Here is a 20,496-nt window from a genome sequence, read left to right as displayed (position 1 = left end):
AGGAAGTATTTTTCACCATGCAAGGGTAGATTGCATGAAATTTTAATTTTAAGAAACGTATTCTAATAGCAATAAGCCATGCCAAGGCGTGCATTACTAGACTTATTGGCAAGCCTTTCCAGTGATTGATAGCACTTGGTCTTTAGCTTGATTCGTTGCAATGAACTCAGGACTCGCACTAATAGCCTACAAACATACATCTTTGTGGGGCTTATTACTACTACATGTTATTCAAACCAGCACAATGTTGGTTACTAATTATTCCTCTAGATTTAGAGAGTACTGAAAAACAAAGATTTTGTGTGGAGTTAAAAGACCACAGTGTGTTTCGGGTCTTGGAAAAAACATCATTTTCAGTTCAAAGAGACAATACTTTCAAAGTTCCAATCAGCACTTAATTTTGTGAATGCAAGCAACTTCAGATACCATGCTGGGATTCTATTCTAAAAGCTGATGATAAATACACAGCTGGTGGAAGTTGGTCCTACAGTGAATCTAAAACAGGATCGTATGAAAGATTTTTTAATAAAAAAGCACAATAAAGAAACAATTCTATGTCACTTATCACAAGAAATACATTGATGTTTCAGTGCCTGAAGAACATGGATCGACTCTACTATATTTACTAGCTACATTTACTTTCTCAGTCTACAAAGCACAGTAATTCTAACAAAAAGCTGCCTGAAATTATAAGAGAGTAATTACTGGCCTGTAGAAACTCATTCATCAATATCTACAAATTCCTGGACGATGTATGTTTTACCTGCATCGTCTTCGTATTTTCAAAAACATTCTTCACTACTGCAACGGATTGATGTGTTACCTTGCGTGTGTATGCACAATATGCAACACTAATTGTGTTCATGACATGGAACATTTTCTTTGGCTGATGGACTGAAAACAAGAACCCTGACTTACATGATTACTCAGTTAAAAAATAATTTTGATGTTTAGCTCATTATGGAGCATGTTTAAGAGCTGCAGCGCATCCATTCTGGAACTTCAGTGTTCCTATAGAATCCTATGTGATTTGTTTATGATGTGGTGATGATTGACTGTCAGTTACTAATAAATGGTAAATAAAAAAGTAACCTGTGATATTAAAGTACTACATTAGCTACATTGTGATTAAATTACAGTAACACCACCAGCTATAAACCTTTATAGAATCTCCTCAGCCATGCAGTAATTCTCCTAACTATACTATTATGTAGAGCACAAATATTTCTTTGTAAGTCCAAAGCAATACATCAGGGAAGCATTTACTGCTAAAGCTAGATTGAGAGTAAATGCATCTTGGGTTGCTATGAATAAAGCTCTAGCTTCTCATTACTTTATGACAAGACACAGAAATTCACTTTACTTTTCATTTAAGCTTTTCTGCTCCAGTTTATAGATGTATGCCTTCACGCTTTTATTCCCTTCTCGCTTCAGCCGTACGTAATAAATGATTATAAATTTTCACATTTGACCACCTCTCTGCTAGTCTCATGCTTAATGCACAAAGTTGGGAAGCTGCAGGTAAAAATTTCACAAACACTTTTATTTATGATGTTGTCCTTGGTAACGGAAATTTCAATGTACTGAAATGAAAAGTATGATTAAAGGGATACGACGTCCTGACAAGGATAGTAGAGGGCAGCCTTCTATTTCCCACTGAAAATATATAATACTTTTCTGACATCAATTTCATAGAGAATAGACATGGGCTAGTCATGAAAAAAGACACAAACACGTTTTTAACTTCAGTGTTGTTGTGCTGTCTGAAATGAAACTTATTCCAGAAATATCTTGCCCAAGTAACACAGCTTTTAATTTTGAGTCAGACAGAGCTAATTTTGTAAAAACAAAAGACATGACACTGTGCAATTAAAAAACTGTCCTAATGTTTTTTCTACAAAATTTTTAAAAATACAAAACACCTCTCCTCCTAAGAGAGATACTCTCTTCTCATTTCCTCTTGTCATTTTCCCTATCTCTTTACTACTACAATAAGATTTATTGCTTGGAGATTTTGTCAGTTTCTGGTTCTAAATTCATTTTCGCTAACTTGTATTGTCCTACGGAGCCAAAGAGTTGTGAAGCATTTTAGAAGTAGTGCTCTAAGAACGACTGGTTTATTTTAGCTTCTCTTTATTAAACTGGAAAAAAAAATATATATATATACGGCTTTAGCAGTTTTGATCCTGTTCATGCATAGAGGTGAAGGGAAAAGAAATTACATTAGGTTTATGTTACTAAAATTTATAGTTTTTCTTTATATAAAAAAGTTAGTCTAAAATCTCAAAAATGAATTTCATCTTCCTGAGCAATTTTTAAAATAAATTACTTTAGCTTAACATCTACTCTTAGAGGTACATATTAATTCAGTGGCACATATTTTGGCATGTGATATCACCAATTAAAATAACTTTTTAACTTTAAAACAAATATAAATAGCCACTAAACACCTGCTAGCACTTACCATACAGACAAATATTTTATCCACTTTCCAGTACAAACATCAAACATAGCTTTGAAATCTCATGTTTATGAAAATAACAATTGAACACCTACATTCCAGAGAACTAAAAATCAAACGGTGTTTAAATATATTAAAAAAGGATTCAAGGAAAAAAAAAAAACACTTCTACATTTAGGCTTTTTAGAGGAAAAAAAAACACTATGTAGATGAACTGGATAGTTCAGGAGTTCTCTACACGAAACATTGAACTTTTCACCCCTAAATGACTGTTTCCAATCCTGCTTAGATCGGTACAGACTAAAACTTGCTTCTATACATTGGATGTTCAACAATATATACAAAGCTCTTAGTTTATATTCACTGACAGATGGGTCTGTGTACACTTCACACCGAACATTTTCTGTAACTAGCATTAACTGGCATAGTTAGCAGAGAAACAGCAATGACCAAAATATTATTCTAATCCTGTGGATTTCATATGTTACTGCCCTTGCAGGGTAACTCTAGCAAGTTATACCTTTTCTTTAAGGGTACAAATGATTTGAAGAAAAAAAAAATCCAGAATGTGATATCGGTACTAAAAAGTTATGCTTATTAAATTCTTAAGGCATTGTTATGCAGACAATAGTTGAGGATTTAGCATTTGCTATTTTTTTCCTCCTTCCCCTCTTTAAAAGTGGGTAAACAGCATCCTGTTACAGATACCCAATCGTTATATTATTAAGCAAAATATCTCATAGATGTACACACAACATTTTTCAGTCTGGACTCCTAACAGCATCATACCTTCTTCACTAACAGGAGCTGCAAATATTTTGTGACAGATCCCATTTGTTTGCTAGCTATCACAGAACCCCGAAAAATACATTATGTCCTCTGTCAGTTATTAAAAAAAAATCACAAAGTATAACGAAAACAAAATTACCAGCAATTATCATTTGAATTTCTATCTTAATCTATTTCAGATTGAATGTTACTCTGAGGTTTTACTCCTTGATATTTTTTTCTATCTTACCACACAATTACAAGCTACTGTGGTCAGTTAAATGATTCCTTGTATAATCGTTGCCATTATAATACCAGCAATCTACATTACTGAGTATTCTGCATAGTATCCTTACTGAAGCACACTTGATTCTAAATGCATTTTAATATTTGCAGTTTGAAACCTGACAAAAACCCCTTAGAGTAGACATATGGTATCAATTATGCGAAATAAAGCATACAGGTTAGAAGTACCACAGCAGAGATCACACTTTCTTTTTAACTCGCTAATGTCTCTGACCCCTCTGTACAAAAGCACTTTAATCAACATTTATATGTAATTTTTTTTTTTAGCCTTACCATTTAGCAGGCTGTAAAAAATGTTTAGCAATCAATTATACACATCAAGTTGAAATGCTGCAGGACTGAGGGTCATTTAAGCTTACAACTACATCTGAAAGAGTTTGGGAAAGCCACGTGGGGAGCAAACTAGCTTTCCCCTTTTTAAATTTGCAAGCAAAAGGACAGCTTAATTAAACCCAATAGAGGACGTCTCCTCAACGTTTCTGAAGCTCGCAGTAAAAGCACTGACAACCGTTCTTTTGGGGCTCAAGAGCATTTGGGCTGTGAGTACACACAGAGCCAATAAGAAATGTCACCGTCAAGTCATCATACTAGATAAATTTTATTCTGATTGCCAGGCCTAATCCAGTGCTGGAACAATAACCTAAATCTGGACCTGGCTACTGTTGTCTGGTATGAGATATGGGTCAGTAAACCTAAGTGCTCTATTTGTAATCATAAAAAGAGAGATAATGCATAGGATGCTAAACTATTGCTTTGCCTCCCCTTCATCTTATGGGGAAATTGATGGTGCATATTCTCCAGAATGATAGGGAGAGCATGTGGCTGATTAGGAATTAGGGATTTGCTCTGACTATGGATCTTTATAAGAAACTTCTTTCCCCTCTCACCAGTATTTTCAGGAGAATGTGAGTAATAAGACTGTTCGACTAAGGTAATGCTTTTAGGGGAGGTTTCTCAGTGAACTCCACCTATTCTTTTCAGGTTCATACATAGCCCAGCTTTTTAGCTTTTAAAGAGTCTCCAGACTGTCACATTATTTGCAGAGGCTCTTTGCTAGCCTCCTGCTAAGCTAGTGTGAAAAACTGCAGCAGCTTTGTGGCTTTCTCCCACTGTCACTGACAGGGAGCAGCGATGTTTATTTTAGAAGTGTTTTTGGCTAATATTAATCCCATAGCACCTATTCCAATTGTGCTGTCTGTTCAGACCACCTCAATAACTCATGGTGCCCAAAAGAAAAAAGGGGGGTGGCATTTCACTTTGACATCCTCATTTTCAGGTAAGTGCTTACTCATAGAACAAGTCAACAGTTATACAGGAGATACAGTTTAGAGGTTTGACTTTGTTCTTCTTTACTATAGTCTTCAAAATTAGGACAACCAGCACTCTGTCTAGAACTGCGTAGGACGTCAGGTATATTGTGTATACATAGAACACACTGCATACTCTCAGTGCATCCCGCACATTCGCAGTGCCTCAGTGCATGTGCTGTAGAGTTAACAAACGTCCAAACACCTGAGATTCCACCTAGCTGACAATTCAGGATTGAAAAGATCCAGGGAAATCCAGACAGACGGTAGCCCTGTTTTTGAAATCTTTCCCAAAGTAAGGAAACTCTGTAGTTGTACAAGTTAAATAGTAAAATGTGGTTTAGTTTGGAAGAAAGACCTCAAAAATATTGTTTCTTGACCTCATTTTTGATGGTCCTTAACCTGCATTGGGCATTTGTCTGAATTATTACAGATGCATTGATCTGACTTCAAGCTGAAGTTACTAAGGTTTTATAAGACTGCAATAAAGCTTTCTTTGCATTAGCCAGCCAAGCACATAAACATTTTAATGAACTGTTTTTACATGGTTCGTTGAGTAGCTCCTGGTCTCCTACGATACAAATCATTTCTCTGTCACACTCAGCCCTCTCACAGGCCTTTCTTCTCAGTGTACGAGATGCAAATTCAATAGCACTTCTATGGAAATCCAGCAAATACTACATGCCAGTCAGTATAGCTCCCAATATTAATTGTTTAAGCTGTTGTGTTATATAAAGAAATTCTCCAGCAATCACCAACAACGAAATAGAAAATGTGCAAAAGCAAGCTTCACTGTTATCATGGGCAAACTGCTAGGGACCACTACAAAATAAGCCTCTTGGAGCTACCGCATTGCACCGCAAGCGTTTCAGACAATGAACTACAGTGTTGCCATGGAGTACTGGGGGAGCTAAATTGTCATTAATCATAGACTAGACCATCTCCCAAACAGGTATTTATTTTATATTGACCTAAAGGCTGAAATAAATTATTGAAATCAACATCAATGCAGAACAGACTTCTTTGGAATAATTAAGTAGCATTAATGATGAGCATTTTGGTATATTCCAGTCAACCTTTAAAAAGCAACATGAAAAGCATAAAATATTTATTGTTATGTTTTCAAATTGACTTTACGACGTATTATGTATTTTCAAGATTAAAGATTAGTTCTAACACATGATTTAATAATGAATGCAAATTATGAATGAATATTTAACAAACCATATCACGTTTTATGTCTTAACATATCCTTTGCTATTACTGTGACTGAATGAGAAATGGCTCCGTGATGTATTGTCCTGCTGCCTAGAGCTCTGAAGTTTTCACCTTGATATGGCCTTTAAAATAAATTAATTTGTTAACGTTTAAGAACTCTGTGTAAGGGTTGACATAAGACATTTGTAAGTCTGTTTATGATTGAATGAGCCACACGCTAATCAGATAATATTTATTTTAAAAAGAATTTATTTGGCCAATTGTTCCAAGAAAAAGATTTGGAAATGTTTATTTCCAAATTGAGTTTAGGACTAAGTGGTACTAATGGTACCATAAAGATATTATATAGTGTTAATATAACCTGAGTATTAAAAACATAATGAATTTGTTATTTATGAACCATTACGTTGTACCTCAACCCTAGAATAAACTTGATATCATTACAGACCTATTAATAACTTTGCTGTCTCTTTTACTTCTCCTTATCCTTATTACCATCACAGTTTTCCTCTACATAGTCACAGAGACATATTTTGAAGATATTTGTAAGGTGAGTTAAAATTGTTTTTAAAATACAATGTTGATTTTTTTATTCTGGGCAATATACTCCAATATTCTGTTTGCTTAATTGGAGGTTTCACTACACTATCCAACAAGTTTTAGTGAATGAAATTATAAATCTCATATCTGCCAGTGTTCAACTGACCTGACCACATAGATCATTGTCCTAATCTAATTGGCTGGGAATCAGACCTACTGTAGGTTATAACATGAATTTGACTAGGAACATCATCTAATTACATAAAATTCTAAATATTTAAAGAAGAATTTTAAAAAGAGAGAAAATTCTAATAAGAATTTTCCTCTACTTGCCCTTTCAACTCAGTATTTCTACATCACTTATGATCCAAAGTACCTAAAGCATCAGATATTTAAGGGAAAAAAGAAGAAATATTAACATTAACAACGGTAAGAGGAGAACAGGTCAGGAAGGATCAGATTCAAAAGGACACTGCAATTAAAGGACAGTAAGAAACAATGACGTGATTATCCTTAGGTGAGGAACAAAGTCAAAATAAAAATGCATTTCCTAACTGACAAGGCAATTCTTACAATAGCAATTCTTACTCTCCTCTGCTAGGATCTGTCTTTTCTGTATGGATTACACTAATACAGAGCTTTGGATATTCATTTGCTTTCACATTATGTATATTCTCATATTTTCCCCAGCATTTCTCTACCTCCTGCTGTCTTCTTGCAGTCATCTCTCCGTCTTCATTTTCTTGTATAATTTTCTACACATTTTGGTCTCTATCAATGACCATCTATCTCATTGCTGTTTTCTTGTGTTCACATCAAACTATTCTGACATAAAATTATCTCATGGTCAATTTGATGATCACTCCTATTTAGGCTCCAACTCAGTTACGAATTTTTTTCATCTGCCCACTTTTATATCTTGTGAAAAGCTGCCACCATCACAAATTCACTCTCATTTTGCCTCTTGAAAGAGATCTGAGAGTATCCAGTATTTCGTCATGGACCAAAAATGCAGGTGGCTGCTTTGGATTTGGAGAGATTTTTATTTTAAAGTCTTTCAAGAGGGCCTGATAACTGAGTTCAGACACTACAATTAGTGGTATGAGAGAGAGAAAGCAAGCAGTGCCAGGTAGGACTATCTTGTCCACTGAGCTGCTGTATTTCCATGTCATGGCTTATACAAAGTTCTGTGATTGTGCAGACTGATTCCCAGCCTAACCGTAGGGAAGGAAGGATGAAAGAAAAGGTGAGAGGGACAACTGTGTGAGGGTTATTCAGCATTTACCTTTGTTTTCAGTTCTAAAAAGCTATTATTCTCATGGCACACTGCAGTTCTGTGCTGAGCTCTTCTCATATAAATAGAAGCCAAAACTGAACACTGGATGACAGACTAGTTTCACGCAGTAAAATATTCCAGTTCTCCACAGCATTATTGATGACCAAGGATGCTTTTGTTACGGACTGAAATCCAAAGAATAATCTTTTGTATGTCTTTCCCACATTTTTGACTTCCCATACTGAAGCTCAAACTCCCCTCAAACACTTCAGACCAGCGTCTTCTCCTTTTGTCTCCAAACGGTTAATGCAGCTGAGATAAAACACCATACTTCAGAAAGAAAGAATTTAATAAGCCAGGAAGCACATCAGACTACAACAGGAGAGCTAACCAAACTTAGATTTAACCGTCCATGTTCTCCATGTGTCAGCCTGCAATGTGAGGCCTGATGCTCTTTTCAAGTCCGATTGAGATGACCATTCTTTTCTCAATAAGCTTAGAATAAAGCTACAAACACCAATCTCCTTAATTCCAGGAAAGATTTCCAGTGGAGATGCATGCATTTGCCTGCATAGCCACCGTCATGTCTCAAGTTTCTCAGCAGGCAGCGACCCCGTGCTCAGGCCCCTGCCCCCATGAAAGCCAACTGGAGCAGCTTCAGAGACTTGGTCATGTCTGATACAGGGCTCAGAGGTAGCCAACCACCATAAGTCAACAAGCAGCTCTTTTTGTAGATGTTGCTCTCTAACTCAGCTCTCCTGAGCTCTTAAAAAGCACACGCTAGGTGCAGCCTAATATGCTAGGTAAGAAGCATTAAAACATTAAGCATCACTGTACACTAAAGCTAAGAGCAGGAAAATCACTCCACCTGTGGCAACATACAATTTGAGTCAAGGTCCACACAAAGTGGCACTACAATATTGCATTCATATTTATGTTGTGTTCATTCTGCTGCACGTACCTAGCTACAATCTCCATTTTGAAAGCCAGCGGTTATGCCTATGTCCAGAGAAAAACAATTAAGCAAAATTTAGATGTGTGAGAAAGCATTGTTAAACTGTTTGGGATAAACAAGGGACAGCAATCAAACAGCTGGTTCAGAAAGCAGCAACACTTTCAGTGTTTCCACCTGAAAACTTAGGAATGAAGAAAAGAGAAACAATTCCTGGCTGAAGTATAGACAAAGAAGATAACCCTCCCACAGGAGCACAGCATGATAAGTAGCCACAGCGAGAATCACTGTGATCAGTCAGAAAGGCAGGAGAGTTATTAGCTTAGCCCTGAACCTCCTACTTAATGTGGGGCCAGTGGTGATAGTTAACAGACCCTGGCTAAGGTGACAAGCTTTGGACCTGCTTGAGGAAATCCAATTGAGAAGCAGCCAAGAGGAACAAGAAGCTAGAAACAGATGTTCCAGCCACCAGGATGTGCACACATTTAACCTGAATATGTAGAAAAAAATATTATTTTCTATAGATAGTGATTTCATCTCCTTCTGCAGCTCGGGTACTGTCAGATCTCATTATCCACAGCTAAAGTGCTTCCTTCACATTTTGGAATAGATCTTAAATCCAAGTGGAACTGTTTGAGTGATGGCTACTGAATAAAGAACTCAAGGCACTAGATTGATATTCTGAAGATGATTCTAGTATTCAAGCAAAACAAGGCTAAAGACATGGGAATACAAAAAGTTGAATTTCAACAGAGAGTTGAAATAGTTACTAATAGCCATTTAACACTCCGCATAAACCATCAGGAAAGCTAGCTTTCTTTCGGCTGTCAATTCGTGTTTAGCAACTCATGTTGATTGCATGTACTTCTATCCAGAGAAAACTAGACCACTGCCAAAATGGGACACAAACAGGTTCGTCAAAAGGAGGTAATTGCACTCAGACGTGATTTGTGCCAAATACAAAAGAAATGCACAGATTAGCTTTGGACTTGGACATCTCTGGGCTCTATAGTGTACAAAGGAGTATAAACAAGTCTTGTGGGATGTTATTATCATATATACAATATATACTCTGGTGCACATTTTCCTTTTCAGTTCTATAAATCTGATTAACATTCATGAAAAGTACATATGCACCTCAAGAGGAGAAAATACCCCCACTATGTCGGTTTTTACAACAAATTTCCTGTTCTCAACACAACATACATCTGGTCCACATTTCAAACACATCCTTTTTTTTTTTTTAGGGATGTAAAACATCCCTAGGTAGTTACTGCTAAATTTGTTTATGGTTCTACATTAAAAAGTAAAATAAATGAAATATGCATAAGAGAAACTAATATCAATGACTGATTGTAAAAGCCTATCTGAGCACACAAGGAATACTGGAGTATCTTTACAACCAATATTTTATTCTATGTCTTTCTTAACTTCTAAGCCAGTATAGCTTCAGAAGATGAGAGTAAAATAAACTACTCCTTCAAACTATGACTAATATGACTATGTTCTCTTTTGCTGACATTTCCAAAGTAAATAATCTCAGTCATTTCCAAAATAATCATAAATAAGTCCCTTGCTAAAGATTTTTTTTAATTGCTTCTAATTAACATAACAAAGTATGATAAATTACTCTGATATTTAACTTAAAACAAAAGAATGTTTTCAGTTGCCTTTCTCCATATAAGTAATACCATAGCATGGATTAAAAGAAGGAGAGGTGGGGGATTAGCACATAAAATTAAAAACTTCACTAACCAACCAATAAGGTATTTGTATGTAATCAAAGATATGAAACCTTTTCTCATTCTTAATTCTTCTGAATCCTAAATTCTCAAAGTCGGGTGTTAAAGATACCAGTTTTTCCAAATTATAAGCTGTGGATATAGGGATATAGAAATTTTTGTTCCATATAAATTTATGGTGCATTGTTTCTTACAAACCCAAAGCAAAACTTTAAAGTATGAAAATAAAAACAACTTTGGAAACACCTGGAGAAAAATTTTCTTCCTAAGGTAGGTTCTACTTGAGAGTAACTTAGTGGTCAAAAGGTTGGGAATATGCCTCTCCTTTCATATATACTCAAATATTTCATCTAAGCCACTTCAAGAAGATACAGGTTTCTCCCTACTGGATAATAATACAACTTTCCTAAAGTAAGAGATTTTTAAAATAAATAAATAAATAAATATTGTATGTACTGAATAAAATACTTGTAATGAACAAAATACTTGCTCCACTTGCATGTAGTATGCAATTCAGTTTCTTCTTGTACTTCTGTAGACATAGACATCTGTATGTGTCTAGGTCTAACTAGAGACCTTTTTTAGCAGTCCACAGACAGGCTTAAAATTCACACCTCTAGATCACGCCAAGATGCTTCAGTTGTTCTACAGCCTCCTTCCCATGAGCTGCAGTGGTGTATTTTACATCACACATCAATCCTGATGTTACTAGCATCAGAAATACCACCCAGTCTTCCAGTGCTGAAAGGACTCCAACCTACACAATAGTTCAACACCTTATGTTGAACCAAGGTCCAAAACAAACCTCTCCCATTAGCCAAGAAACCCCATCACTATATTATTTCAAAATTGATTTAACAAAAACAACAACAACAAAAAAAACCCACACACAATTCTGATGCTAACCTCCATAGATTTCTCCATGGGACTCTATATACAAAAGACATGGCCTGAATATCCAGGGACTTTTTGGAGGCAGGTTCTACTTTCTGTTTTTGTGGACGTTGACCCATGACTGGACATCCTAATTAATTCTTCAATATAGCAATCAAAAACAGTGAATGCATTCTATTATCACACCATACCTCTAAGGGCCTTTCTGCATGTTAAAATAATTCTTATTTCAGGATTGTTTTTTGCAGGCCTAGCACGCTGAAAAGAAGGGACATCAAGTTCAACAAGCAACTCAAATTTTCATATAAAGCAATATATAAAGACCCTATGAGTTCAGTTCTCTTCTCCATAATAGGTCTAAGTTAGATGCAACTGTTTCAAAACACGTAAGGCAAAGAAGTTCACTAATCACACAAGCTGAATATTTTCATATTTAAGCATGCATTAATGTATGTGCATATGACAACACAACCAACTTAATACAGTTAAGTAAATCAGTTAAATATTTGTAAGCTTGTCTTGTGGCTGAGTGCGAGTACAAGCATCAACATTTTGAAGCCTCCACAAAAGCATTCCTTTCAGCAAACATGGGTTCTATCTTAAGACTTGACCGTGCTTCACTGCCTACAGATTTATTAGTCATGAGTATTACATGACATTGACTGTGAAATGGTTCAACCAATTCTTCAAATTGGCTCTGAAATACTACCTTGTGTACTATAGGGTCATTCTATGAAGTATGTTGGAAATTCCTCTGAATATTTTCCAGGGTGATTCCACTGAACAATAGCAGGTTTGAGGATTATGAGGTAGGTGCCAAGAATATTCTGTATACAGCCACATTTAAAATGACTGTGGTTATATTAAATTAACAATGTATGAGGAATTCTTCACAGCTCCAAAAGAAGCCTAGCTACTACCACAGTGCAACTGGAAGTCTGCAGAGTATAAAGGACAACCATCCAAAAAAGTCACAAAGGCTGCTTCCTCTGGCCACAGATTGAGATGTGCATTTGTGTGAATTTTAACTTTTTAACTGCACTGCAAGCATGGTTAAAAACTTCAGTTGGACAGGTATTATCTCCATTAACAGGTGGGGAAACTAAAAGCGAAGAGAATTACCAAACATTATTCCTTCAGAGGCCTCAAAACTATCCAGGCCTGCTTAAGTACTAATCAACTTGTACAGCCACTTTTTCATGTGCCCTGATGACTTGTTTTGGACAGCTATTAGATACTTTGCAAGTTAGCAATCAATTTACTTTTACAAGATTTCTTCTGTAATGGAAAGGGCTGAGATTACAACAGGCATTTCAGTATCTGACAGACTGTACTGCTGTGCTCCCTATGTCATTTCCATGTTTGGTTTTTGGTTTTTTTTTTCTGGTTCCATATATGGCACTAGATTTGTACTGCAAATATGTTTTCCCTTCAATACCTGGAAAATAAAGAGTTATTTTCCAGCTCTCTGTCATTTATTCTTTTGATAAAACATATCTGAATTCTTAAGTTACAAATAGACTTTCTCAATTTCTATTTCAGTACCTCTAACAGTAGACTGTGAATCAGATTATTAGGACATAACAAATATTCAACATCCATATGAAATTCTAAGTGCCTTCAGCAGAACCTAAACAATATAATTTCCTGAAAGATAAATTAGTAAGGCAGACACAAGTCAGACAACAGATACAGGATACCAGAATGATCTTTAACCCATCAGGCAATGTTCTAACATAACTCATTCTGTGGAAACTGGAGGTTATAACAGTCTTTTCCTAATTACACGGGAGTTTAATACTAGAAGTAGATATCTATTTGTACAGCTTGCCTGATCTAAGATTTGAAAGCAAAATTTTTCATCCCAGATCAATCTTTTCTCTAAGGAAGCATTTGTAGAAATTGTGGGGTATAGAACCACAGCAGCTCCCCTCTCCCCCCCCACCCCCCTCCCCTCCCCAGGAATATCTAGAAAAGAGTTACTGAGTTACTGCTGCTAACCCTTTTTACCTCGCAGAGGGGTGTTAGCCTTTACATTGCCCACAGGAGCATCAGTTAGATTTCAGTGTATTATGAATAAACTCATGCATCTGTATGGGTATTAAGAGATTTTTCATCTAATGTAACTAAGTGAAACAGTACCCGGGGAGTAGTCATAAGACCACCACTTCCACTTTAAAAGTACAAGCTAAAATGCCCTCAAACATTGAGGGTCATTCCACCTCACCATGCTGAGCTACATTTCATGGCTAGCAACAAGATAATCTTATTTGGTGCTGAGAAGAAATGTCACAGTCCAGCTCAGGATGAAGAAACAAACAAACAAAAAAAAATACAGGTGCCATCTCTGCTGTCTATAACACAAATACCTGAAGTCTATATGCAAGGAAACAAGACTAAAGAAAATGTCAGCTCCAAATGTCCTTGTTTTGCCCTTGTTTTCATGTTTAGGTCAGACTTCTATACTATCATTTCTCGTGCAGTCAGGCTAAGGTACCTTGGTTTTCAACTCCACTCAAAACACAGTTTCCTGATCTAATCCTGTTTATTACCAGTGTGAACATTTTTTGAGCATAAAAGGTATCCTAGCAACATTAATGACCCAAACATTAATACCTAAAAAGGCAGTATGTCAATTTACTGAAGCAAATTCCTTTTTGTCCCCAAGTAATCACGCCAAAAATGCTCCTTAAACGATAAGTGAGGGTCTTTCTCACAGAACCTCCTTCCCTCAAATAAGCAAGACGTGGTCTGAGTTCAAAGCCACATAGTAACTTTCAAAATATATAAAATTAAATCTAAATGTTTTCCTTTTACATCTGAAAAGGAGGACAAGTCTATTTTTTTAAGGTATCTCGATGATACCCCAGAAAAGCTTTTAACTTGCTGATATGTTGCCGTAACATATTTAGTCATCGTGTGTTTCGTGAAGTATTGTATCAAGCAAAAACAAAAATTTCATAACAAAATATTTTATATCCATATTGGAAATGCAGATGCATGTGCCTTGCAAATGATTGGTGTGTTTAAAGTATGAAGTTGATTGACACATGCTTTCACTTAATGATGGTAATTACAAAGAATAACAACTCCAAACCACATCTGTTCAATATAACAATCTTGTTGTGCTATGCAGATTACATTGAGAGCTGTCAGAAATGCCATTTTACCACAAATCATGCATAAGCACATTTGTAAGACAAGAAACAGATTAATAAGCATCAACACTTTTCTGTAAACACTTGTTGAAGAGAATAAAAGCTGTTAGCACTGAAGGAAATGATACAACAGTGGATGCTTTTTCTATCAAGTCTGAAATAAGAAATCACAGGAAGGACAAAAGTGCAGGCTGGATCCCTAAAGAACAAGTACCTTGTAGCAGATCAAGATGTGTAAAACTCAACACCCACACTTCATGAGAGCGATATTTAACCTCTTTGCTTTTGATCAATTTTCACTTACCTTCCTTTAACAAAACACTCAATAATATACAAAAGAACATCTTTAGACAGTACCAAATTCAAGCATCTAAAATACCGTACAGAAAAGAAAGCTTATTTCTAAGTAAGCACAGATAAAATTCTGTAAGAATTATTTGTTACTACTTTAATATTCTTTTAAAATTTTGAAAAAAAGAATAGTGCTTTCAGTGGGGTTACTATTTTTTTCAATTGCATAATATTCAAATGAAAATTAAAGCTAAAACAACTAAATGCAGAAAACTAAAATAACTGAGTCATAAACACTACAAACTTTTTACCACATTGTAATTGTAGGTGCCTTTACTCAAAGGCTGTTTAAGATTCAGGGTCATGTTTTTTCTATAGCAAAGGAGCATGGAATTATAGGCAGGCAGTCATATGATCTCAGACAAGTCATTAATGTAACATGACTTTGTTTGCTTTTGTATGACACAAGGCATTACAGGATATTGCTGACATACAATATAATTGTAGAATAAATAAACAGCATGATTTAAAAACAAAAAAGGTCCTTAGATATGTTCATCTCAGTAATATAACTTTTTCTTTCAATTTTAGATGAAACATATCATCTCTGAGAAATAATTTTCCACTAACATGACTTAGTTATTCCTAAATAATCAGAGAAACTTGATTTGGTACATACAAATAATACAAATTTAACAGATCATCTTTTGGGCTGTAAGTATTTATTTTCCAAAGTTATCTGAATGTATTCTTGCTCACAGTCCACCACAGTATACTGTATACTTCCTTAGTTAGACAAACTGCAGATTTAGCCAGAAATGAGACCTTCTGCATGCATCGTTCACTTTCAAGTTTAGCTTCAATTTTCCTGTATTTGCTCAAAGTTTTTGTTTTTTAATTTTTAGCAGTAATGCTGATAGAGCTGTCTCAGGCTGTCTCAAGCATACAGATAAGCCAACAATGATTTACATCACACCCGAAGATTTCATAAAGAAAATATTTACTACATAAGTATTATAATCTAGAACATGTCTAGAAATAATAGAACAGTTATTTTCATGTTGTAGGCTTACTCAGTTTCCAATAGAGTGAACAAAGTTTTGGTAGCCAATAGGAGAGATTCCCACAGAATATCAGATCTCATATCTTGCAAACTGCTTCATTACTGAGACAATCCTCCTCGAGTTCATACAAAGTTAGGATTCAGCTCCTATTTTGTATAAAAATCAACATAGCTTTAGTGTTGTTCTGTTAAAACTGCATGATTCCTATCAAGGTACCGAGCCGCTTATGAGATCATGCTGGAGATCACAATTTCCAATAAGAAAGCCAGAGAAATATTTTTCGAAAGTATTAAGAACTTCTGAAATTTGCATTTATAAAGCGTCTACAAAACCTACTGAGCATTGCAACAAAAATGGCAGCTACCAGGATTTTAAACACACTGTAATATTGCTTCTGTCAAACTATTAGCAATAAAGTTTACATTGAGCGATTATTTATTGCAACTGTCAAGCAGAAACAGCGATATTACTTAGCCAGCAGGTTTGCAAACTGTGTTGCTGTATGAGCCAGGGTTGAAAGTTCTTGACTAAGGGGTGCACCTGCCCATCAGAACCATTGTTTAACCCTCTCTTCAGGGTAGAGCACAGCATGCTTCCTAGTGCAGTAGAAAAGGATTCTTTAATGCAATATTCTTCATCACAACAAATATGTAAGCCTGAACAAATTTTCTCAGAAACAGCTGCTTCTATGGTATCTTGGCATTTGAGTAAATGATTTGCAGAAATTCCACAGGGAAGGAGGTACTTTAAAGGCTGCCAGGGAGTGTGATAGGGCTAGAAGAAGAGTGAAGAGGCACAGCTGTGACAGCTGAAAGCATAATAAGCTGCCACTGATCTGTTTCTATGCTTATCACAACACCCATTAATCAATTCCAATCACAGCAGGCCCACCAACTAAACTACACTCCACCTCTCAAAAACTGACTACTCAGCCTTGTAATCCTCTTGAAAAATTGTTCATCTGAAAAAAAAATGTCAGAGGGACACTGTATCGCTTACTTCATTAAAATATAGATATTTGTACTAAAATAATAATAATAACCCAACAACATTAAAATATCCACAGGCCTTTCTTCCTAATTGGATTCAATATTTCATTTACTTGTTTTTTTTTGTATGTAATTTTTAATTTTCCTTTCTGCCTTCTCTAAGTTGTGCTATAGATGCTACTTGTAGTGAATTTAACTTGACAGATTGGACTATATCTTCAAGTCAATGTAGAATATAAAATGGTTTATACCCTATCATTAAAAAAAAAAACCCTAAGTATAATTCTCATGCAAAAAAAAAATAGAACTAGAATTACATTTAAAATATGACAAAATACACAAAATTATATACCAAGTTGAACTAACTGAAGCATAGATAGGTACATTCTAGCTGATAGTAAAATATCAATTATTTTAAAAGTGTGTTTTAATAAGTGGACTTCCCATTGACATTAAAGCCATCATATATTTGAGTTGTATTCTGAAAAAAGAACTGAAAGGACATCACTGCTCACTACCTGTATGTATCACCAGCTAATGTGGATGAGCAAATTCTGCAGGTTTTGAAGGAGCAGTCTAATTTGTTCAGTACTTAAATTGCAATAATACTTGTTCACTAGAACAACTGAGTAGGCAGTTCTGTAATTTGTTTGCTTGTTCACTAATTTTCCAGTCATTAAGGTGTTTTAATTCCTGCTTTTGTGGACCCCAGGTCTATCCACACCAAAGCAAAGTTGCAGATTCAGAGAATAAAACAAATAATTAAAAGCAGAATGAAGGAAAATATTTCTACCCAATGCCAGTTCCATGAGATGTTAAAGGATAGGAACACCTTTCCAAAGATTTTCATAAGTCAAACTTGACTGAGAGAGCTCTCTTGGACCAAGGAGGGAGGATATCTGAATTCCAGGCCGCCAATGCTGTTACACAGAACTCAGTCCAGTGTTGACAGGCCAAAAGCTTTAAGCTCGACTAGGCATCAAAGAAAGCACTTAATCAGAAGTCTGGATACTTATAGCCACCACTTGGAAGGATTAAGTGCACTCGGCGTATCTCTTTGCAATGTCAGTTTAGAAGTAGGAAGAAGATTTTCAGAATAACTAAATGGCTATAGAAGCTGAAAGTCCCTTTACTATTCAGTGGTATCTTTGCACTAAATAACATGGCAGTTTTTAGAAAAAATCCCAGTATGATACAACACTTTAACAATTTCTTTATTTATGCAGCTGTCATATCTTTGAATAATTGTATTCAACCTTTTTATTTTAATAGTGGTATAGGTTTACAATAGCTAAATACCTGTTGTGGCATTTGGGAAATTTTACTAGTTACCAGAGAATGGCATTGGTATTTTCCAAAGACTACATTACAAATCCATGTGATATATACAGCTTCATCACATATGTATTTGCTAAGAGTTATCGTTTATATAGCATCAATAGTTTTCTAGCTGATATAGAAGTAAAGAGATCATGGAATAATTACCATACAACAGCACAGAACAAACAGCAATATTTTATACTACTCATTCAAGTAAATGGCAGCCTGCAACGGTTAACTTTTGAATTCTTTCTTTATTTTTTAAGGTGGTGTCAACTGTCAAAGAGTGTCAAGAGACATCTTTCATGATAACCTTAAATATCTTGTACTACCAGGCCAAAATTCTGAGAGTTCTACATGTTTTCATGGAATATCACGACCTACCTTTTGTCTGTTATTAAAATTATTCTGATAAATAGGTGATCATTTTATATGCATTGATATTGCAGAATGGACACAAACGTGACGGGGAAATTCAGGAAATTGAATCAAACCATTTAAGTGATATAGTATTTGTAACTACAAAAAACTCAGCAAGAACAACAACTGCAACTCATTTTACTATGCACATTGTCTTCCTACCTTTTGTCGTCATCATCATGTTGGAGATTTAAGGAATATGTGTTTGGTTTTTTTTTCCCCATTCCTTGACCTCCCTTCCAAACTGGTAAAGCTCACCCTTCTTCTACATGGTGTATCTAGAAACAATAACATGACATAAGAAAAGTTACTTGTATAATATAAAGAAATTTTGATTCTCAGCCCCTGAGAATCAAATCCCCAGCTATAGTTTCCCAATGAAGTTTTTGCACTTGTTTTCTGCTCTAAACTCTTCAGGACAGAGATTTCCTCTATGTTTGGAAAATGCCTACCAAATGCTGAGTTAAAGCACAAGTTAAATAGCAAAAACAAATATCTGATCTAACAAAAATCCTGATGCAGCCTCTGCAGTAGCAAACTAAAAAAAAAAAGTTTCACCCTCTTCAAACTACTTTTATAACCTGAGTTTTTGTTTACACTAGAATAGAAATGTCTATATATTTTTCATATAAAAATAAACAAGAAAAGCTGAGGGGGAAAAAAAGTGCTTCCAGCAGACAAAGCACAGCCTGAGCAACTACAGGCAGCATGAACCTAGAGGTCTGCATCTCATGAAAATGGAATATACCAATGTGCTCTCAATATTGTGACATTTGAAAGTACAGAAGTAATAGAAAACAGATCAGATGTGTGCACATAAGAATGTGCTTACTCTTTATTTGCAAAGAAAACATACTAGCATGGAAATCTATCACATACGAGGTCTGGATGAATCTAACAGAAATACAATAACTTAGTCAGAAATTACTATTCTACATGAATATGGCTTTTATTAACCTATTTTCATCATAAAAAAGAACATAGATAAGCTGTAAAGAGAAATGTACACAGCTCCTTATTTACACAAACAAATACTCAAATGATAAAGTCAGAGAAAGTGACTGTAAAAATAAAATTATCTTATTCAATATAAAAGCTAACTTTGTGCATTTAGAGTTATATTTTCAATATAACACAGTTTTACTAGTATTTCTTATTGTGACTTTACAGCCCAGACAGAAATGGGAAAAGGGGCTAATGCACTGCATATTAAATTATTATCTTCCTATTGAAAATGCCTGACAGATGAATCCTTCCTCAAAAAGACATAGGAAATGAAGACATTTCATGACAGGAAAATTTCTGGTAGGCAATAATCACACTAACAACTGTGTAACAGTAAAAGGTATCAGCATCCAGCTAAATACATGGCTTCCATCTTTTAACACCTAGACAAGGTAGAAAAATATTTCAGATTCGCTTTATGACTTCAGTTTCAAATTTCCCATTTAACTTAAATATACCAACCACGAGAATCTATTTTTAGGAGTAACTGCTTCTATGCAATATTCTGTTTCCAAAATATTTTGGCAATCTTCAGCCATTTACAAAACAGTTTATTTCATACTATTAACAGCAAAGCCTTCCAAGGATTTCTTCTTCAGTGTTTAGAATTTTCTCTGAAAGCTCCTGTTATCTCAGAAATCAGAAGAAAAGACATTTATCCTGTTTTGTATCTCTGTGCATTTGTGCAGAAGAGGTCACTGGTGCCTTTAGCAGTATTCTCTGCACTGAGAAGCACGTGCCTTATCAGCGTACAGCACCGCACATAGCATGGGACTGTATTCTCT

General features: G+C 35.3%; 1 protein-coding gene across 1 annotated transcript in view; it reads right to left on the bottom strand.

The window, feature by feature from the left end:
• The window catches only part of KIF14 (kinesin family member 14), a gene marked incomplete at its 5' end in the record, with an annotated part of 60,354 nt that overhangs the window by 7,208 nt on the left and 32,650 nt on the right, over positions 1–20,496 (bottom strand). Inside the window, one exon of the mRNA XM_083846711.1 lies at positions 18,869–18,984. The remainder of the gene's footprint in view (positions 1–18,868; positions 18,985–20,496) is intronic.

The sequence above is a fragment of the Anser anser genome, assembly GCF_964211835.1.
Source record: "Anser anser genome assembly, chromosome: 8".
Lineage (NCBI taxonomy): Eukaryota > Metazoa > Chordata > Aves > Anseriformes > Anatidae > Anser > Anser anser.
Note: the sequence above shows the minus strand (reverse complement) of the source record. Positions and strands in the feature narration are given on the sequence as shown.